An 18,023-nucleotide genomic window follows, 5' to 3' on the forward strand; every position below is an offset into this window, starting at 1 on the left:
TTTAATATTTTAACAGTATTATTTATATAACACATTGCAGTAATAACATCGGTAAGTTTAATTTTGCCGGTCAAGGAGATGTTTAGAAATGGAAAAATCTTTGACATTTAATTCCTTAATATTACTTGCATCACGAATGCAGTAACTTTAATGGAGTTATAGAGTTTACTTAATTTTTGCAAATATTTAAAAAAAATAATTAACAGTGCAATTTAGGTGAAATTGCAGTGGTAAGTTTCCAATTTATAATTATTACTATATTGAACGTGTCTAAAAATAATATGTTAAAAGCCTAAAGCAGTAAAATCAATATGTCACTTAAGCGGTAAGAAGAGGGAAATTGTTATGTGTATTAGGTTGGGAATAGTGAATGTGGAATTTTATACTTTCCGCGGATTGTTTTTTTTTTTTTTTTTTTGCGGAAACCAAGCAAATACGCACGATCTCGCACAAAATAATCTTAATATATTTTAACTGAACATAACATTGATATGATACCTAATATCTCAATGATTTTAATACAGATCCCCCCCGTATATTCATTCTTGACTAAAAAGTAGAAGTCGATCTGGGTGGCGCAAATGGTAGTGCTGGCCTTCTATGCCCAAGTTTGCAGGTTCGATTCCGGCTCAGACCGATGGCATTTAAATGTGCTGAAAAGCAACAGGCTTATGTCAGTAGATTTATTGGCATATTGCACTCCTGAGGGATATAATTCCGGCACATCGGCGATGCTGATATAACCTCGGCAGCTGCGAGTGTCGTTAAAGAAACCGTAGTTAAATAAAAAGCAGAATATTTTCTGTAAGAGATTTCTCAGTGTAATTGCGCTTAGAGTGATTGAATCTTATGGGTAAGAGTTATAATATTTTCACAGCGATCGAGACAGGAAAACGATTCATTGGAATATATTTCTGATCACTGGAATATGGAAGGAAATACCTGAAGTTACAGATATTTTGGCTAAAAAGAGGGAAAAGACTCATTTTTATGGTTCACAACAAATTTATAGGATATTATTGAAAAATGACTGAAGTCTATAGTTTGAAAATAGGAGAGGAAGATCGGCAAAAGATGATGACGCGTAATGCGTATAATTACTTGAAAAACCAACAACTGTAACCTAAGCTCTCAGCCCACATGTCCGGAATTATATATTTCTAAATAGTTTGGAGGCAGAAACATAGACATTACAACGAAGTGAAAGAAACGAATAGAATCTTTTGAAATGTGGATATGAAGAAGAAGGGGGAAGTGTGAATTGGACAGATAGAATAAGAAATTAAGCTGTGTTGGAAAGAGTGGGTGAAAAATGAATGATGCTGAAATTGATCAGAAAGAGAAAAAGGATTTGGTTCGGTCACTGGCTGAGAAGAAATTGTTTACTGAAGGATGCACTGGAAGGAATGGTGAACGGGAGAAGAGTTCGAGGCAGAAGAAGATATCAGATGATAGACGACATTAAGATATGTCGATCATATACGGAGACTAAGAAGCCTCGGAATAGGACTGATTCTCTGGCACGACCACAGCAAAGGAATAAGGATTTGAGATTTGGCACTTGGAACGTAACTAGTCTTTATAGAACAGGAGGGGTAACATTAGTAGCAAAAGAACTAGCTAGATATAGAATAGACTTCGTAGGAGTACAAGAGGTTAGGTTAGATGGGAATGGCATATCACAAATAGGAGATTACTTGTTGTATTATGGGGAAGGAAACAATAATCACCAATTAGGAACAGGATTCTTTGTTCATAAAAGAATAAAATCAGCAGTAAAAAAGGTCGAATTTATCAGTGACAGGTTATCATATTTAGTACTTAAGGGTAGATGGTGCGACATCATAGTTATAAATGCTCACGCCCCTACAGAAGAGAAAGACGACCATATAAAGGATAGCTTCTATGAGGAATTGGAACAGACTTTTGATCAGTTACCTAGATATCACATGAAAATTTTATTGGGGGATTTCAATGCTAAAGTAGGACGGGAGGATATTTTTAGACCAACTATTGGAAAAGAGAGCCTACACGCAATTAGTAGTGACAATGGAGTTAGATTAGTCAACTTTGCCACATCGAAAAATTTAATTGTCAAAAGTACAACATTCCCCCATAAGGATATACATAAATATACTTGGACTTCTCCAGATGGATTGACACACAACCAAATAGATCACATCTTGATAGATAAACGGAGACATACTAGTATAGTAGATATTCGAACTTTCAGGGGTGCAGACTGTAATTCTGACCATTATTTGGTGATTGGAGAATTAAGAGAAAGATTATCAGTAGCCAAGCGAGTAGAGCAACAAGTTAATATTACTAAATTCAATATTTTGAAATTAAAGGACGAGGAAACTAAGCAACATTATCAGGTCGAAATTTCAAATAGGTTTGCCACTTTAGAAAGTTCAGACGAAGTTGACAAAGAGTTAGATGTTAATAGCATGTGGGAAAATATCCGAGACAATATCAAAATTGCAGCTGAACAGAGCATAGGTTATTATGAAACTAAGAAAAAGAAACCGTGGTTTGATGAAGATTGTTGGATGGTAGTAGAAAGAAGGAAACAGGCAAAATTGAAATTCTTACAGGATCCAGTTGAGGAGAAGAGAGATAATTATTTCAATGAAAGACGGGAAGCAAGTCGTACACTTAGGATTAAAAAGAGAGGTTACTTGAAGGAAAAACTGAATGAGGTAGAAACAAATAGTAAGAATAAAAACATTCGAGATTTATATAAGGGTATAAAGGAATTTAAGAACGGATATCAGCCAAGGGTAAACGTGATCAAGGATGAGAATGGTGACTTGCTTGCAGACTCTCCATCAATCCTAAACAGATGGAAAAACTATTTTGCGCAACTACTAAATGTACATAGGCCAAATAGAAATGATCGGGACGAAATTGAAATACAAACTGCTGAGCCATTTATATCCGAACCCACGCTTTCAGAAGTCGAAATTGCGATAGAAAATCTGAAAAAGTACAAGTCTCCAGGTATCGATCAAATTCCAGCAGAATTAATACAAGAGGGTGGGAGTGCATTATACAGCGAAATTTATAAACTTGTACTTGCTATTTGGGAAAAGGAAATTGTACCAGAACAATGGAAGGAGTCCATAATTGTACCTATTTTTAAAAAGGGGGACAAAACCAACTGTGGTAACTTTCGAGGAAGTTACAGGAGAATGGAGAAAGTTACACAACACAGAACTGCACGCATTGTATTCTTCACCTGACATAATTAGGAACATAAAATCGAGACGTTTGAGATGGGCAGGGCATGTAGCACGTATGGGCGAATCCAGAAATGCATATAGAGTGTTAGTTGGGAGACCGGAGGGAAAAAGACCTTTAGGGAGGCCGAGACGTAGATGGGAGGATAATATTAAAATGGATTTGAGGGAGGTGGGGTATGATGATAGAGACTGGATTAATCTTGCACAGGATAGGGACCGCTGGCGGGCTTGTGTGAGGACGGCAATGAACCTTCGGGTTCCTTAAAAGCCATTTGTAAGTAAGTAAGTAAGAAGAAGGCAGAAAATAGGAAAGATTGAATAATGCTGAGTTTGCAGTGAAAGACCTGCCCATGGGCAGAACACTTATGTATGTAAACAGTTTTCTCCTCTGACACAGTTTTTTTTTCAACCTACCACAAATTTACTTTACCTGACTTACGCCCTTTAAAAAAACAATTCATTGACAGTTATTTGCATTAGTAATAACCAGGCTTCGAGACTTTGTACCCGATACAATAAGTTTACTGTGCATGCACTATAGGTTGTTGACTCGCTGCAGGTAGATATAGATGTGTTGAGGTAACAACGTTGCTATTTAGAGTAGAGTACGGTAGTATGGGGAAACACGCATATGTACATTTTGAAAGTAAATATACATTACACAATGATAATGTCAAAAGAATGTGAAAATCATTTATTCTCCTGTATTTTATATGCATTTGTGTTTAATTATACACAGTGTTAATGGTGGAAATAAGCATGTAGCAATTTTAATTTTTACATTTATCGTATTGGTCGTCTTTAGGAAGTGCAGTTACAATACCGAATTGCAATGTACCTACTACAAGATACATTTTCAGTGTCTCAAACGTAAATCTTTTTCGGTTATCTGCCAAAGTTTGTACTGTAGAAAGCTGCGCTCTACGTCGCATGACGTGATAGGAGCAAAACGAAAAAACCTAACATCATTGCAGTCTCTAAGAGACAGTCCTTTATTCTCGGGTGACTCTATGTCCACTAATTTGCTGTTTATGTTACGCAATGTTCCATATCCGTTATTTTTACATAAAATTGATTTCCACTTCTGTTTTACACGTTCAGTAACCGGTGTACTTGATGTCTCATTAATTCTCTGCATCATTTTCTAAATTAATTTGAGGGCTTCCGGCACCTCTTGCTCCGACTTTTCTAACCGTGTAATAGTTTCAGACACAGTTTGTATGAAAACCAAATTATTCGTCAGAACCTTCAAATCCAGAGGGTTTTCCTTTGCGTATTTGTTGGCATTCATTCTACAGTACCCCCACCCACTGTACGCTTTACCACTATACTTAGTACGCCGTTATGCGGATTTCCCACTGAACTGCTCTATTGGGTCCGAAGTCTCGAAGCCTGGTAATAACCTTGAAATTTTTACTGACCATTCATTTATTATAATTAATTACTTTCAGAACTGGCGTTTAATACCAAGAAAAATCTATCCCTCTTTGGGGTAGAAACGTTATCACTTTCTTTTTTTTTCCTACTATGTATTTGTATTTGAATACAATATCTCTGCAGATAAAGTCTTTCTTGTTCTGTGAAATGCTTTCCCTTCAGGTATAATTGAAGGCCTCTCCGGAATGAGGGTGTAACCAACATATCTATAATTCACGTTTCGGGGGAAAGAAAAATAATTTCAGGCGCATATTTCTACAGGCATATATTTACTAGCAGAGCCATTTGATTAATCAATCAAGGATACAAGTTTATTCCACTGACGTTGCGTGGGAATTTTCTGGGTGTGCCGGTTCGAAAATGATAGCACGGTCGAGGAGAGGATAAATTTCTTTCGAGCTTTGTACTAACGTTTTACTGAAAAAAAAAAATCTTCCTTCAAAAATGTATAGGTATGTATAGAATTATAGTAAAAATAAATGTGGAAAAATTACCTGAAAGTACTGTATTTGAAGATGTGCCAGAAGTTGTGTTGCGCCTACTTGTACTTCAATTCGTCGATCCTTGTCCAAGAACATGTCAATAAGTCTTCGAATGATGGGTGTTTCTGAAGTTGCCGAAGCAATTTTTTTCCACTGGTAATACGTAGAGAGCAGTTAGCCTATTTTGAACTTGGGTATTGCGTAGATGGATATGAATTCTCTGGAGAGCTGAGAACGAACTTTCTGCTTGAAGCGCTATTCGCAGAAATTGTCAAAATCATTTCACTGAGCATTTTAAGTTCTGACAAAGCATCTGTATGTTCCATATCATACAAATCTTGATGAAAATCGTAAATCTGTTTATTTTGAAATTCAGGACACGAATATACAGGGTGTCCGGGAAAGACCTGACGAAAAAGAACAAATTATATATCTGAAACTATTACAATTATTACCACAACTTTTTCACGGTTAGAATGAGAAACTCAATAAATTTTGTGCGAGATCGTGCGTATTTGCTTGGTTTCCGCACAAAACTAATCCGCGGAAAGTCTAAAATTCCACATTCAGTATTCCCAACCTAACACACATAACAATTTCCCTCTTCTTACCGCTTAAGTGACATATTGATTTTACTGTTTTAGGCTTTTAACATATTATTTTTACAGACGTTCAATATAGTAATAAATGTAAATTGGAAACTTACGACTGCAATTTCACCCAAATTGCACTGTTAATTATTGCTTTTAAATATTTGCAAAAATTAAGTAAACTCTACAACTGCACTAAAGTTACTGCATTCGTGATGCAAGTAACGTTAAGGAAGCCGTGAAAATATCAACAAGATTCCATAGACTGGGGGGGGGGAGACAGACGTATATCACGGCCCGCTGGAGTATAGTAAACACAGAAAACATTTTAAAGCAACAATGTTGAAGATAGATATTTCTGTTTTGCAAATTTGCCGTCATTGAACAGAAACCAATATGGAGATTTCATTGCAACTAATTAGAAATTCCTCTTTCAGGTATGTAATAAACGATCTTCGCACAAAATAATGTACGATACACGAGCGGTATGTTTTCTTTCAAATCTCGGAAATTAAAAAAGCTCAACTACGTTTCGCTTTTTCAAACTTTTCCTCGAACATGAAAACTTCAACATACCTCTCTTGTAACGCATGTTACTAGTGTTACCTAGGAGCATGTTACGAGCGTGCTCATATAATTGCGCGAGGAGAAAACGAGAAAAAGCTCGTTCTGCGCAGCGTATGTAGTCGGTCTTGCTCTCAGAGCTGGGAATGCAAGTTGTGCGTGTACCAAGTGAACAGCCGAATAATGTTTACCAGAGTAGAGGAAACAGAATGCGTTTTCTGGCTGGCTGGATTTAAGTCGGTCAAGGGTGTAAAACGTCGTTTCCAAACGGACAAGAGCTCACAGTGACAGGTAACACACACCTGGATATTCTGCGAAATTACGCTGTCCCACAACTACCGCCAGAAACCGTGTTTCAACAGGACGGAGCCCCCCACACTATGCTAACCATGTGTGCGCTTCTCTCGATGACACGTTCCCTGACCGTTGAATTGGGAGAGGACCTACACCATGGCCACCACGGTCGCCGGACATGACCCACTCGATTTCTTTCTGTGGGGTTTGTGAAAGACAAAGTGTATCGCACTCCTGTGGCCGATATTGCAGAGTTACGTGGCCGAATTTACGAAGCAATAGGAATAGTCACACCGGAGATGCTTTCGCGTGTGTGGCAGGAGATAGAGTATCGCCTGGACATAGCCCGGGCCACAAATGGTGCTCATATAGAGGTACATTAAACTTATTGTATTTCTCTTTGTAACTGTGAAAATATCACGACAATAAATGCAATAGTTTCAGAGATATAGTTATTTCTTTCTCATCAGGTCTTTCACGGACACCCTGTACATAAGAGTTCACTTTTTAAGAGCATCATGTTGAGGTATTGCCCATAATGTTTAAGTCAGGTGCAGTGATTACATGCAACAGACAGCTTTTGAAGTAAGGAGGCTTAGAAAAGGTACTTAAGCATTAAAACTACAACCAGTGGTGGTTCCTGTGCTAACATCTTGATCAATCCCGCGGATAAAAATCTCAAGCTTTGCTGTATCAGTAATGTCACTGCTGTCATCAAGAGCCAGTGAATAATATACGATTTTTCTTGAGTCTCTTTTAACCTTCCTCTTGAATATAATCAGGAATTTTCTAAATTCTTTTCTTGATACTTGGTCGAGATATTCGTAGTTTTTCAAAATTAAAAGCTTCTTATGGACAAGTTATTTAAGCTATTTTAATCATTACTCTTTTGAGAAATTCTGTTCTATTCAAATTCTTTAGAGCACGAGATACTTCAAACCCCATTAGGTAGCTGACTTCCTTACATTTATTTATCTCATCTTTCTCTTCCTGGCTATGATTTAAAACATGTCAGTTTCTGGCGTTTAACAGTTCGTTGGCAGATAATATTGAAGCAGTTTTCTACAATATTATTATTAAATTAATAATTAATAAATAGTTACCCTCATCTAAAGATTAGGAAGATTAAAATTGAGATAAAATCTAATAATTTTATCCTTTTAGGGAGAAGATCAATATTCATGCACGTACAGAAGAATTACAGAAACACATACTTACTGGTCAGTAAGAATAATAATGATAATGATAATGAGAATAATAATAATAATAATAATAATAATAATTACTTACTGGCTTTTAAGGAACCCGGACGTTCATTGCCGCCTCACATAAGCCCGCCATCCGTCCCTATCCTGAGCAAGATTAATCAATTCTCTATCATCATATTCCACCTCCCTCAAATCCATTTTAATATCTTCCCATCTACGTCTCGGCCTCCCTAAAGGTTTTTTTCCCTCCGGCCTCCCAACTACTACTATATGCATTTCTGGATTCGCCCATACGTGCTACATGCCTATCTCAAAGTCTGTATTTAATGATCCTAATTATGTCAGGTGAAGGATACAATGCGTGTACTTCTATGTTGTGTAAATTTCTCCATTCTCCTGTAATTTCATCCCTCTTAGCCCCAAATATTTTCCTAAGCACCTTATTGTCAAACACCCTTAACCTATGTTCCTCTCTCAAAGTGAGAGTCCAAGTTTCACAACCATAAAGAACAACCGGTAATATAACTGATTTATAAATTCTAACTTCCAGATTTTTTGACAGCAGACTGGATGATAAAAGCTTCTCAACCGAATAATAAGAGGAATTTCCTACATTTATTCTGTGTTTAATTTCCTCCCGAGTATCATTTATATTTGTTAATGATAATAATAATAATAATCATAGACCTAATGATAAATTATTCAGCGCGGCAATTAATGCTTCTATATACTCCTAATTGAACCTTTGAGCAAAGGAAACGTCTACATTTTTTCCGGTAGAATTACAAAAAAGTTCTCCTCATTCTTTACAAAACCACCTCTGCTTACTGCTTGTAGAAATAGAGTTAGTAGAGGGACATGATACCGCCACTGCTTGCCTTCATTACGTTAATGAAACACACAGCAATGTACAGGAAACCCCTCATACCCGTTTGAATGTCTGTGATTACACGATGTAATCACAGACATGGCGACATCCGTCTTGGTCACCGCTGGTTTAAGTAATGCATGCAACGTATGTTCTGGGAAAGCCTTGTTCATACTCATATTTCGTACTATCAAGTATTGAAAGAAATTGTAACTGGTCAAAGTCCTAGAATCTACTAGTCATTTATGTGATTATTGTATCAATGATCTTGTAAAATAATCGGCGGTAAGATGCTTTCATTTCATTTCCGTCCGTATCCATTTTGTCTTTTTTTTTTTCTTCAGACTCTTACTGTTCATCAGATTCAATTTACGACCAAATCGCCTCATCAAAATGTTCACACAATGAACTAGGGTGGTTTTTGAAGTCCTCTACTTTTTTCCTTGCAAAAACCAATATCATAGATTTTTCTGGAAATGTTGAACAAAGAATCCAACTGTGGGAACACAGATGAAAGCACCAAAAGCAAAAATATAGATTCAAAACTGAACAGAGTATATTAAAATTGCCATATGATTTCAGTCTACAACTTGTCAAACTTTATACAAATACAGAATTAATTTTCTGTCATATCACATTATAATATTATTACCACGAATATTTTCGACTTATAAAATGTCATCTTCAGGTGGACAACACATTAATAAATAACATATTGAACACAGGTGACATAAAATGAAAAGAGAAAAGAACACTTGTACAAATTGTGAAGTTAAAATATATATGAATCCATTGTAGAGTTAACATGCAATAAAATAACATTTAATAAGCTTGCGATACGTTAAAATAATCTTGTAACACAATAACCACACTATAATTGTGCCTTTGGATGTTACATGACCAGTTTTAATCAAATTGTATGCATATTTTGAAGTTAAAAAAATTATGTGTTTAAAAGTTAAAAAATTATTATAATACTTGAAATATGGATAAAATTTCCCACTAGTAATACCACAGGCTAGTATATACAGCCACGAAGCTTGAGTTTATGAGGGTACTAGGAACAATAGACAGTGTAGGTACTATTTCGCATTATCTGTAGTGAGGCGATAGTAGCGATCCTAGTGGTTAGCAATTATATATGGATGCATATTTTCTACGTTTTGAGCTTCGTGACTATATACTAAACTGTGGTAATACCGTGTTCAATTGTAAGTGTCTAAAAGAAGTGCGGATTAACGTAACGCGACCCGGATGGCGGCCTTTAAGCATCCAAAATTACTAAATCTAATTCAGTCACCCTTAATGATACCTCGACATAGTAATAGCACGAATGGCCGTACAGGCTCGTGCGAAGAATCTTGTGTACATGTGTTTGTACAATTGTGTATCAATAAATGCAATTCATTCATTTATTCATTCACTCACTCACTCACTCACTCACTCACTCACTCACTCATTCATTCATTCATTCATTCATTCATTCATTCATTCATTCATTCATTCATTCATTCATTCATTCATTCAAAGTGTCTTTGAAGGAGTACAAGCATTGACATTCTATATATACACATCTCATCGCTACGAGTGATTGAAAATCAAATACATTTTATTTATTTTATTAGCTTCCTCAAATTAGAGGCTGCCATTAGACAAAGCGTACAAAACAATACAAGAACAAAATAGAAGATGAGAGCTAAAAGAGTGAGAAAAAAGGCAAACAAATACACAAACAAACAAAGGCAATTTACAGAAGAAAAAAAATTTCAAGTAAAGAATCAATGAAAGCTAAGAAGGAAAAAGAGAAATGATAATGGTGCGTCAATTTTTTTCCATACACTGAATTAGAGTCCAATACGTGGTTCCGTAAAAGTTTGACTGACTCTTTAATTATGAGGAGGGCCAGTTCGTTCAGAAAAGATTTGTGCAGTCCTAGGGTCTTACAGAATTGAGAAGAGAAGTTGGGTATCGTTCCTCTTGCTCCAAATATCAATCCCGTAACACTGATATCGTGAAGTTGGTATTTATCTTTATAATACGGGATGGTTGGAATGTAGATTGCTCGTTTCTCCTCATGTACGTCTTCGGGCTGTCCTTTGTACGTTTCAAACCTGATGGTGGGGTCGATTATCATACCCTGAGACAGGGATTCACTAATGGTGATTATGTCAATTCGTCTGTTACTGCCATTGTCGGCGGTTCCGTGGACTTCTTCATAGACGGTGTATTTTAGTTTTCTAAGGGCATCGGCCAATTTAGTTCTAATTGCATGGTGCCTATGTATACGCAATGTTTCGCCATAAGGGCAGGCTCCCAGGACATGTCCAAGGGTTTCTATCTCACTGAGGCATCGCCTGCAGTGTTTGTCCTGAGACCTACCGGGTATGGCTCTTACAGCGCTTACGTTGGCAGTCATCTTGATAGCCTCCTTCCATTCACCGCTAGTCATTCCATCGGGCTTAGTTATCCATTTGTTAGAGGGAGTGAATTCACCGTACAGAATAACGCCTTTTTCCTTTTGAGGTAAGTTGCACCATGCGTTGTACTCTCGCTGGCGTAATTCGGTCCTAATTTTTCTGGTGTTTATTACTCCACTCGTAGAAGTTAGGTGTTCAGTTTCATCGATTTGAAGGTTGTTCAAACAATGTTTAGCTTCCTCCATTAGACATCTAGTGTTGTTTATGTACATATTATTACACATATTCAACTTCATGTAAGAGTTGACGTGTTGCAAGTAGGCTTCCCAACATGCGCAGAGAATGCCTAAGCCTTTAAATTTTTTGTTGGAATACAACATATTGTCTAGAATATCTCCAGGAAGTTGTAGGATGTCCGTAATTGAGCTTTTAATAAGAAGATCTACATCTTTGAGGAACTTGACAGGTAATTTATCGGGAGGGGTTGTTTGAAAAGGGTATAAAAGCTTCGGACAAATGAAGGAAGAAACCACGTTGTAATTTTGGTAAAGCTCTATTCATAGTCACTGTATTCTGAAATTTGTTATGGGAAATTGTTCGATTTAAATTGTTAATAGAAAATACAAGTTAAGAAATTAAATAATCGAGGAATATAGCCTACATAATTTCTATTTTGCACCGGCAACGTAGACGTCATTACTCCCCACCAATACAAGTGTTCCGAAATAAATGCTGTTATCAAGATTTTATGTGAGATGTAAATTACGTTCACAAAAGTTGTAATCTGAACACATGATAAAATTTGTATATATCCACTGAATTATTATTATTTTTTCTATAATATTTTATATATTTTGCTATAAATATTTAAATTAACAGTTGACAGAAATAAATTAGGATAATAATTTAAAATAGATTCACGATATATGTGTTGTATAAAATTTGGAATCTGCTTGTAACAACGTTGTTTAACGGAAAACTGTGTAACGTCTTTAGAGATTTCAACCCACAGCAATTTAAACTACATCCTAGTGAATATTAGGATTAGTTATTGCTTAGGTTATAATATAATATACATTTCATGAATATTATTATTATTATTATTATTATTATTATTATTATTATTATTATGTATTTATAACCCTAACATACCTATTCCAGGTAAAATAGGGTTCTCTGTAAAATTGGAGTATAAAGAAAAAAACGTAGACGCCATGCCCCTTGTTTATTCTGCTATTGGATTTAATAATGACCATAACGAAAAACATGCCTTTACTAAATACTTTTGCGTTTGTAAAGTAGGCTTTTATTCAACATTACTTTATTCCACTAGTGAGATAAAGACTTTACCTCACAGTTTGAACTTTATCTCACAGTTCATTAGTATTTTCCTAGTATCCGGGTACACACGTATACATTTCCATTGAACTATTACTCAAGAAGTTAATATATTAGTTACTAGATGTCACTACCTCTACTTCTTTATTACCATTTCTTAAATATACATACACTCAATCTCCTTCTCTTTTCTCTATCTGCTACATCGTAATTTGTATATTACATCCATATCTAATATGCATCTTTTTAAAATTTTGTAATAATTTACCTTTTGGGATGCGAGGAGACTTGAACCTACGAAGTTGGGTTTATAGGATTTTAAAACAACACGCGTTAGCCAACTGAGCTAAACAGACACGATGATTAATTAAGTTTTAATATTCCTCTTAAGTTTACAGAAGTAAAATGTGAAATTATTTTAATCACATTAGTTCCGTGAACACTTCTAAATAATCCCTGAAACTTCAAAAAGACGAAAATACACGTTTAAAGTGAAAAAAATATATATATTAAAATTATGTAATTAATTATAATTTGTTATTTATCCAACGCCTTAGATACCATTCTTTACTAATCATGGCCTCCTACATCATGACCTACCTAGTAACGTATTGATTCTAAAATCCATGCCATGGTATGTGATTACATGAGGACTTATTTTCAACATATTTTCTTTTATGAAACATAATTTTTCGTTATGGCCATGGATAAAATTACGTATGGTACTTGTGAGCGTGATCTTTATTGCACTCGTGTAATTTAAGCACGAGGCTCACGCCTCGTGCTTAAATCTTTCCACTCACAAGTACCATAAATAACTATTATTGGTACAAATAAATGTTTCAAAATTACTTTTTCCACTTGTGTTTCATAGGCCTAGTTCATTATTTTGACGTGCCTACATCCTTTTTCCGGGAAGGTCTTAAATTTGAGGTTAAGACAACATGCTATAATAATATTATTAACCTCGCCTAACGTCTCGTTGTTCCAGACGGCGGCGGTGTTATTTACAAACATGAGAGAAGCTCTGAAACGGTTATCGGGTATTACTCACGCGTCAGACCACCTTGCACTAGCCCAGGAACAATTTACATTGTAGTAGGCCTATATTACAGCTTGCTTCGCGGGTTTCAGCACACTCTGCCGCCTAGGTAGCAGCACCTGCGCCGTTCGCGCGAAGAACTGCTAGCTGTCCGATATTATTATAGTAAGGTATTTGGTTCTATCCTTCTCAAAATAGTAGAGTATGCCCTACATCCCGGCATGCTTCCTTACAGTTGGGAGCACACTGATGCGGGAGTTAGTGACAACATTGAAAGGAGACGTCATGTATGGTATACTGAGGATAATGAACTGCCGATATCAACTCCTCGAGGATCTATCCTAAGATATATCCTCGAAGAGTTGGTACCGACCATTTATCATCATTATCAGGTATTTAAGTACTTGTTCCGGACTGTCAAGAAAACACTACATACAATGATTTTAAAAAGTCCTGAACAGTGTACATTCCTCAAAATCAACGGATGTATAAAGAATTATATTAAGACTGTGTCATAATATATAGAAAATATGAGAACATATTTCAGAGCATGAAGAGAAGCAAGTGGTGGAAAACCTGTACGGTACGAGTAATCTCTCCTACTCCATCTGTGGCAACGAAGGCTGAGAAATTGAGGGACCTCTCGTAATAGAGTGTACTGAGTCAACCGTAGACTACCTGTTAAAACTAGCACCTACCTCCTGTCGGTTTTGTATTCTACTTATAAATAAATAAATAAATGAGTGAGTGAGTGAGTGAGTGAGTAAATAAATGAGTGAGTGAGTAAATAAATGAGTGAGTGAGTAAATAAATGAGTGAGTGAGTGAGTAAATAAATGAGTGAGTGAATAAATAAATAAATAAATCAATCTTTCTTACTTACTTAGTTACTGGCTTTTAAGGAACCCGGAGGTTCATTGCCGCCCTCATATAAGCCCGCCATTGGTCCCTATCCTGAGCAAGATCAATCCGTCTCTATCATCATATCCCACCTCCCTCAAATCCATTTTAATATTATCTTCCCACCTACGTCTCGGCTTCCTTAAAGGTCTTTTTCCCTCCGGCCTCCAAAGTAACACTCTATATGCATTTCTGGATTCGCCCATACGTGCTACATGTCCTGCCCATCTCAAATGTCTAGATTTAATGTTCCTAATTATGTCAGGTGAAGAATACAATGCGTGCAGTTCTGCGTTGTGTAACTTTCTCCATTCTCCTGTAACTTCATCCCTTTTAGCCCCAAATATTTTCCTAACCACCTTATTCTCAAACACCCTTAACCTGTGTTCCTCTCTCAAAGTGAGAGTCCAAGTTTCACAACCGTAAAGAACAACCGGTAATATAACTGTTTTTCTAACGTTCAGATTTTTTGACAGCAGGCTGGATGATAAGAGCTTCTCAACCGAATAATAACACGCATTTCCCTTATTTATTCTGTGTTTAATTTCCTCCCGAGTATCATTTATATTTGTTACTGTTGCTGCCAGGTATTTGAATTTTTCCACCTCTTCAAAGGATAAATTTCCAATTTTTATATTTCCATTTCGTACAATATTCTCGTCACGAGACATAATAATATACTTGGTCTTTTCGGGATTTACTTCCAAACCTATCTCTTTACTTGCTTCAAGTAAAATTCCCGTGTTTTCCCTAATCGTTTGTTTGTTTCTCCTAACATATTCACATCATCCGCATAGACAAGCAGCTTATGTAACCCGTTTGATTCTAAACCCTCTCTGTTATCCTGGACTTTCCTAATGGCATACTCTAGAGCAAAGTTAAAAAGTAAAGGTGATAGTGCATCTTCTTGCTTTAGCCCACAGTGAATTGGAAACACATCTGACAGAAACTGACCTATACGGACTCTGCTGTACGTTTCATTGACACATTTTAATTAATCAAACTAGTTTCTTGGGAATACCAAATTCGATAAGAATATCACATAAACCTTCTCTCTTAACCAAGTCATATGCCTTTTTGAAATCTATGAATAACTGATGCACTGTACCCTTATACTCCCATTTTTTCTCCATTATCTGTCGAATACAAAATGTCTGATCAATAGTTGATCTATTACGCCTAAAACCAGATAAGAAATAAATAAATAAATTCTACAAACACGAACTCAACAATGAACTAATAATAACAGATTCATGCTCTGCTTGTTCAGTAACATAAAAGCAAACTGATCCATCGGCCGTGACATTACAGGCTGCAATGCTGCCATGTATCTTACTGCTAAAAGTGTCACTCATTGTATGAGTGTATATATTCTGTAAGTGTTGTTTATGAAATAGGAACCGATATGAGTGATTTACTTATCACTAGAGCCCGGATTCGTATGCACAATCAAATAGTAAAATATGCATGCAAATATGTGCAAAAAATGGACCATAAATATGCGAAAACAAATAAACAAAAATCAAATAAACTATTTGTTTTGTTGGTAATCTTACCTTATTCGTGGCTGTTACATTAGATAAGGAAAGTTGTCCTGAGGTTTTCTTGTTTGAAGCTCTTACGTCTATTAGTGAAGAAAATTTTATACAATGAAAATGTCCTTTCCACATTGCACGATGTCACAGATGCATGTGAAAAACACCATAATTCTTAGCGTTTTGCTAATTTGACATTTTGTTTTGTAACCAGGATTTTTATTTAATACCTGACTAAGCTTATCGAATACAATTTTAGCAATACCTTGAGTTTCTGAAGACAATAAATTTGGAATTTGCTCTATCAGACAAAGTGAATACTCCAAAGAATTATTTCGAGCCTCCAAATGTGTTACAAGTTCAGGTAACTTAGAGAAGCGCTAATGAATATACTGGATCTGTTTCTCGATGCCATCTTCAGAAAAACATTCCTGTAATGCTAGCTGTATCTTCCGCATTTAAGGAATGTAACACTTTTCTCTTCACTGAAATGTTCCGTAAAGTACTAGTAATAAAAAGGGGAAAATTATAATTTAATACCACATTCACTAGTAAAATATGCATTTTTGCATTAATAATTTAAAATATTCATTTTTCCCGGAATATGCATTTATATGCATTATCAAACACAGGTCAAAATGTTTGTGAAGGTGCGACTTGCAGAGTTTATCATTTCCGTATATTTTTAAATGTATAAAAAAGAATGAGCATTTCGCATACAAATCCGGGCTCCAGTTATAAATTATTACGTAAGCAATTCATTCATAAGTGCTGCCACAATGAACCTGGTTTTCTACGTATTCGAAGACGCATTAACAACTTCCATTAAAATATACAGGGACATCATTTTATTTTTACTAACATTTCTAATATGAACCTGGCTATACCTTTGGATCAACGATTTAAAACCGGAAAAACCGTTTGCCACCCCCTTCCACGAATGGAGTTCGATGATACTGGCGTAATACACAAACAAATCACTTTACTAGGTATAGGAGGGAAGAAAAGTAGTTCATCCATTTACGTAAACTAGGAAATATCACGATTTTGAGTTCGATAATTTTCATTAGGTTTTTGTTTAATCAAAATACAGTACAGTATTAACAATGAGTGTTTTTACTCACGAACTGAGTTGTCCATGTGGACGTATTCATTATGCAGTGTATATTATACTGTCTACAGCACATTAGCGTACAATATAGAGAATGAAGTTAAATTGAAAAATAATCATAATATGGATATTTAAACACATTTTTTAAATGGTGGCCGTTCATTTCGATACAGGTTTCAGTTCTAATGTGCATATTATCGCACTATAGGCTATTGTACGTAATTCCAATTACCAGGTTCGTACTTCGTATCAGTAACTCATGTTGAAATAATTCTGTACCTACTCTATAAAAGAGTACCTTACGTACTGTAAATTCAATCTTCACTTGTGCCCGATCCGAAAAGATAAAATTACTCAGGCATGCTATCTACTGTCCGTCCAAGTGGTTATATTGCAGGGTCGTAGAAAGGGAGGAAATCACGTGACAGTTAATTACTTAACGAGGCCCTTTTATTTAAGTTATTTTAAACAACTGTATGGGTATAATATTACGTAGACGTCCAATTCCTAACAGAAATTAATGTTTTCAGAAAAGGGCTAAGACAGCCCAGCCACTAGACGTTAGAGAGGCGAATAGAAGTTGGTGGGGGAAACCAGAATGCGACGTAGGCAAATGGACGACAGTACCTGTGCGAAAATGATTCAATATTGAAAGATCTTTCGTCAATGGAAACGCGAGCATATTTTTGGAACGTACTGTTTACTATGACCGTGAGGCTACTATTACTGTATATGCGGTCTTGGTTCTGTGTGGAGGACGGTTGAATTTCATTAGTAGAAGGGGTGGGAGTGAAGTAAATTCAAAAACTCAGGTACAATAAAAATTAAAGTAAAAATAAAATGATGACCTGTAGAATGGGTTAAAACAAGAATAGAGGATGAACTACTGAAACTTAAAAGAAGCAAATGAAAGATCCCTGACTTGGGATTGAGTCTGAAACCTGCCTTTAGTATGGGGAAATGAAAATATTGCTGGCATTTTAATGTGAA

Source organism: Periplaneta americana, chromosome 13, assembly GCF_040183065.1.
Source record: "Periplaneta americana isolate PAMFEO1 chromosome 13, P.americana_PAMFEO1_priV1, whole genome shotgun sequence".
NCBI lineage: Eukaryota > Metazoa > Arthropoda > Insecta > Blattodea > Blattidae > Periplaneta > Periplaneta americana.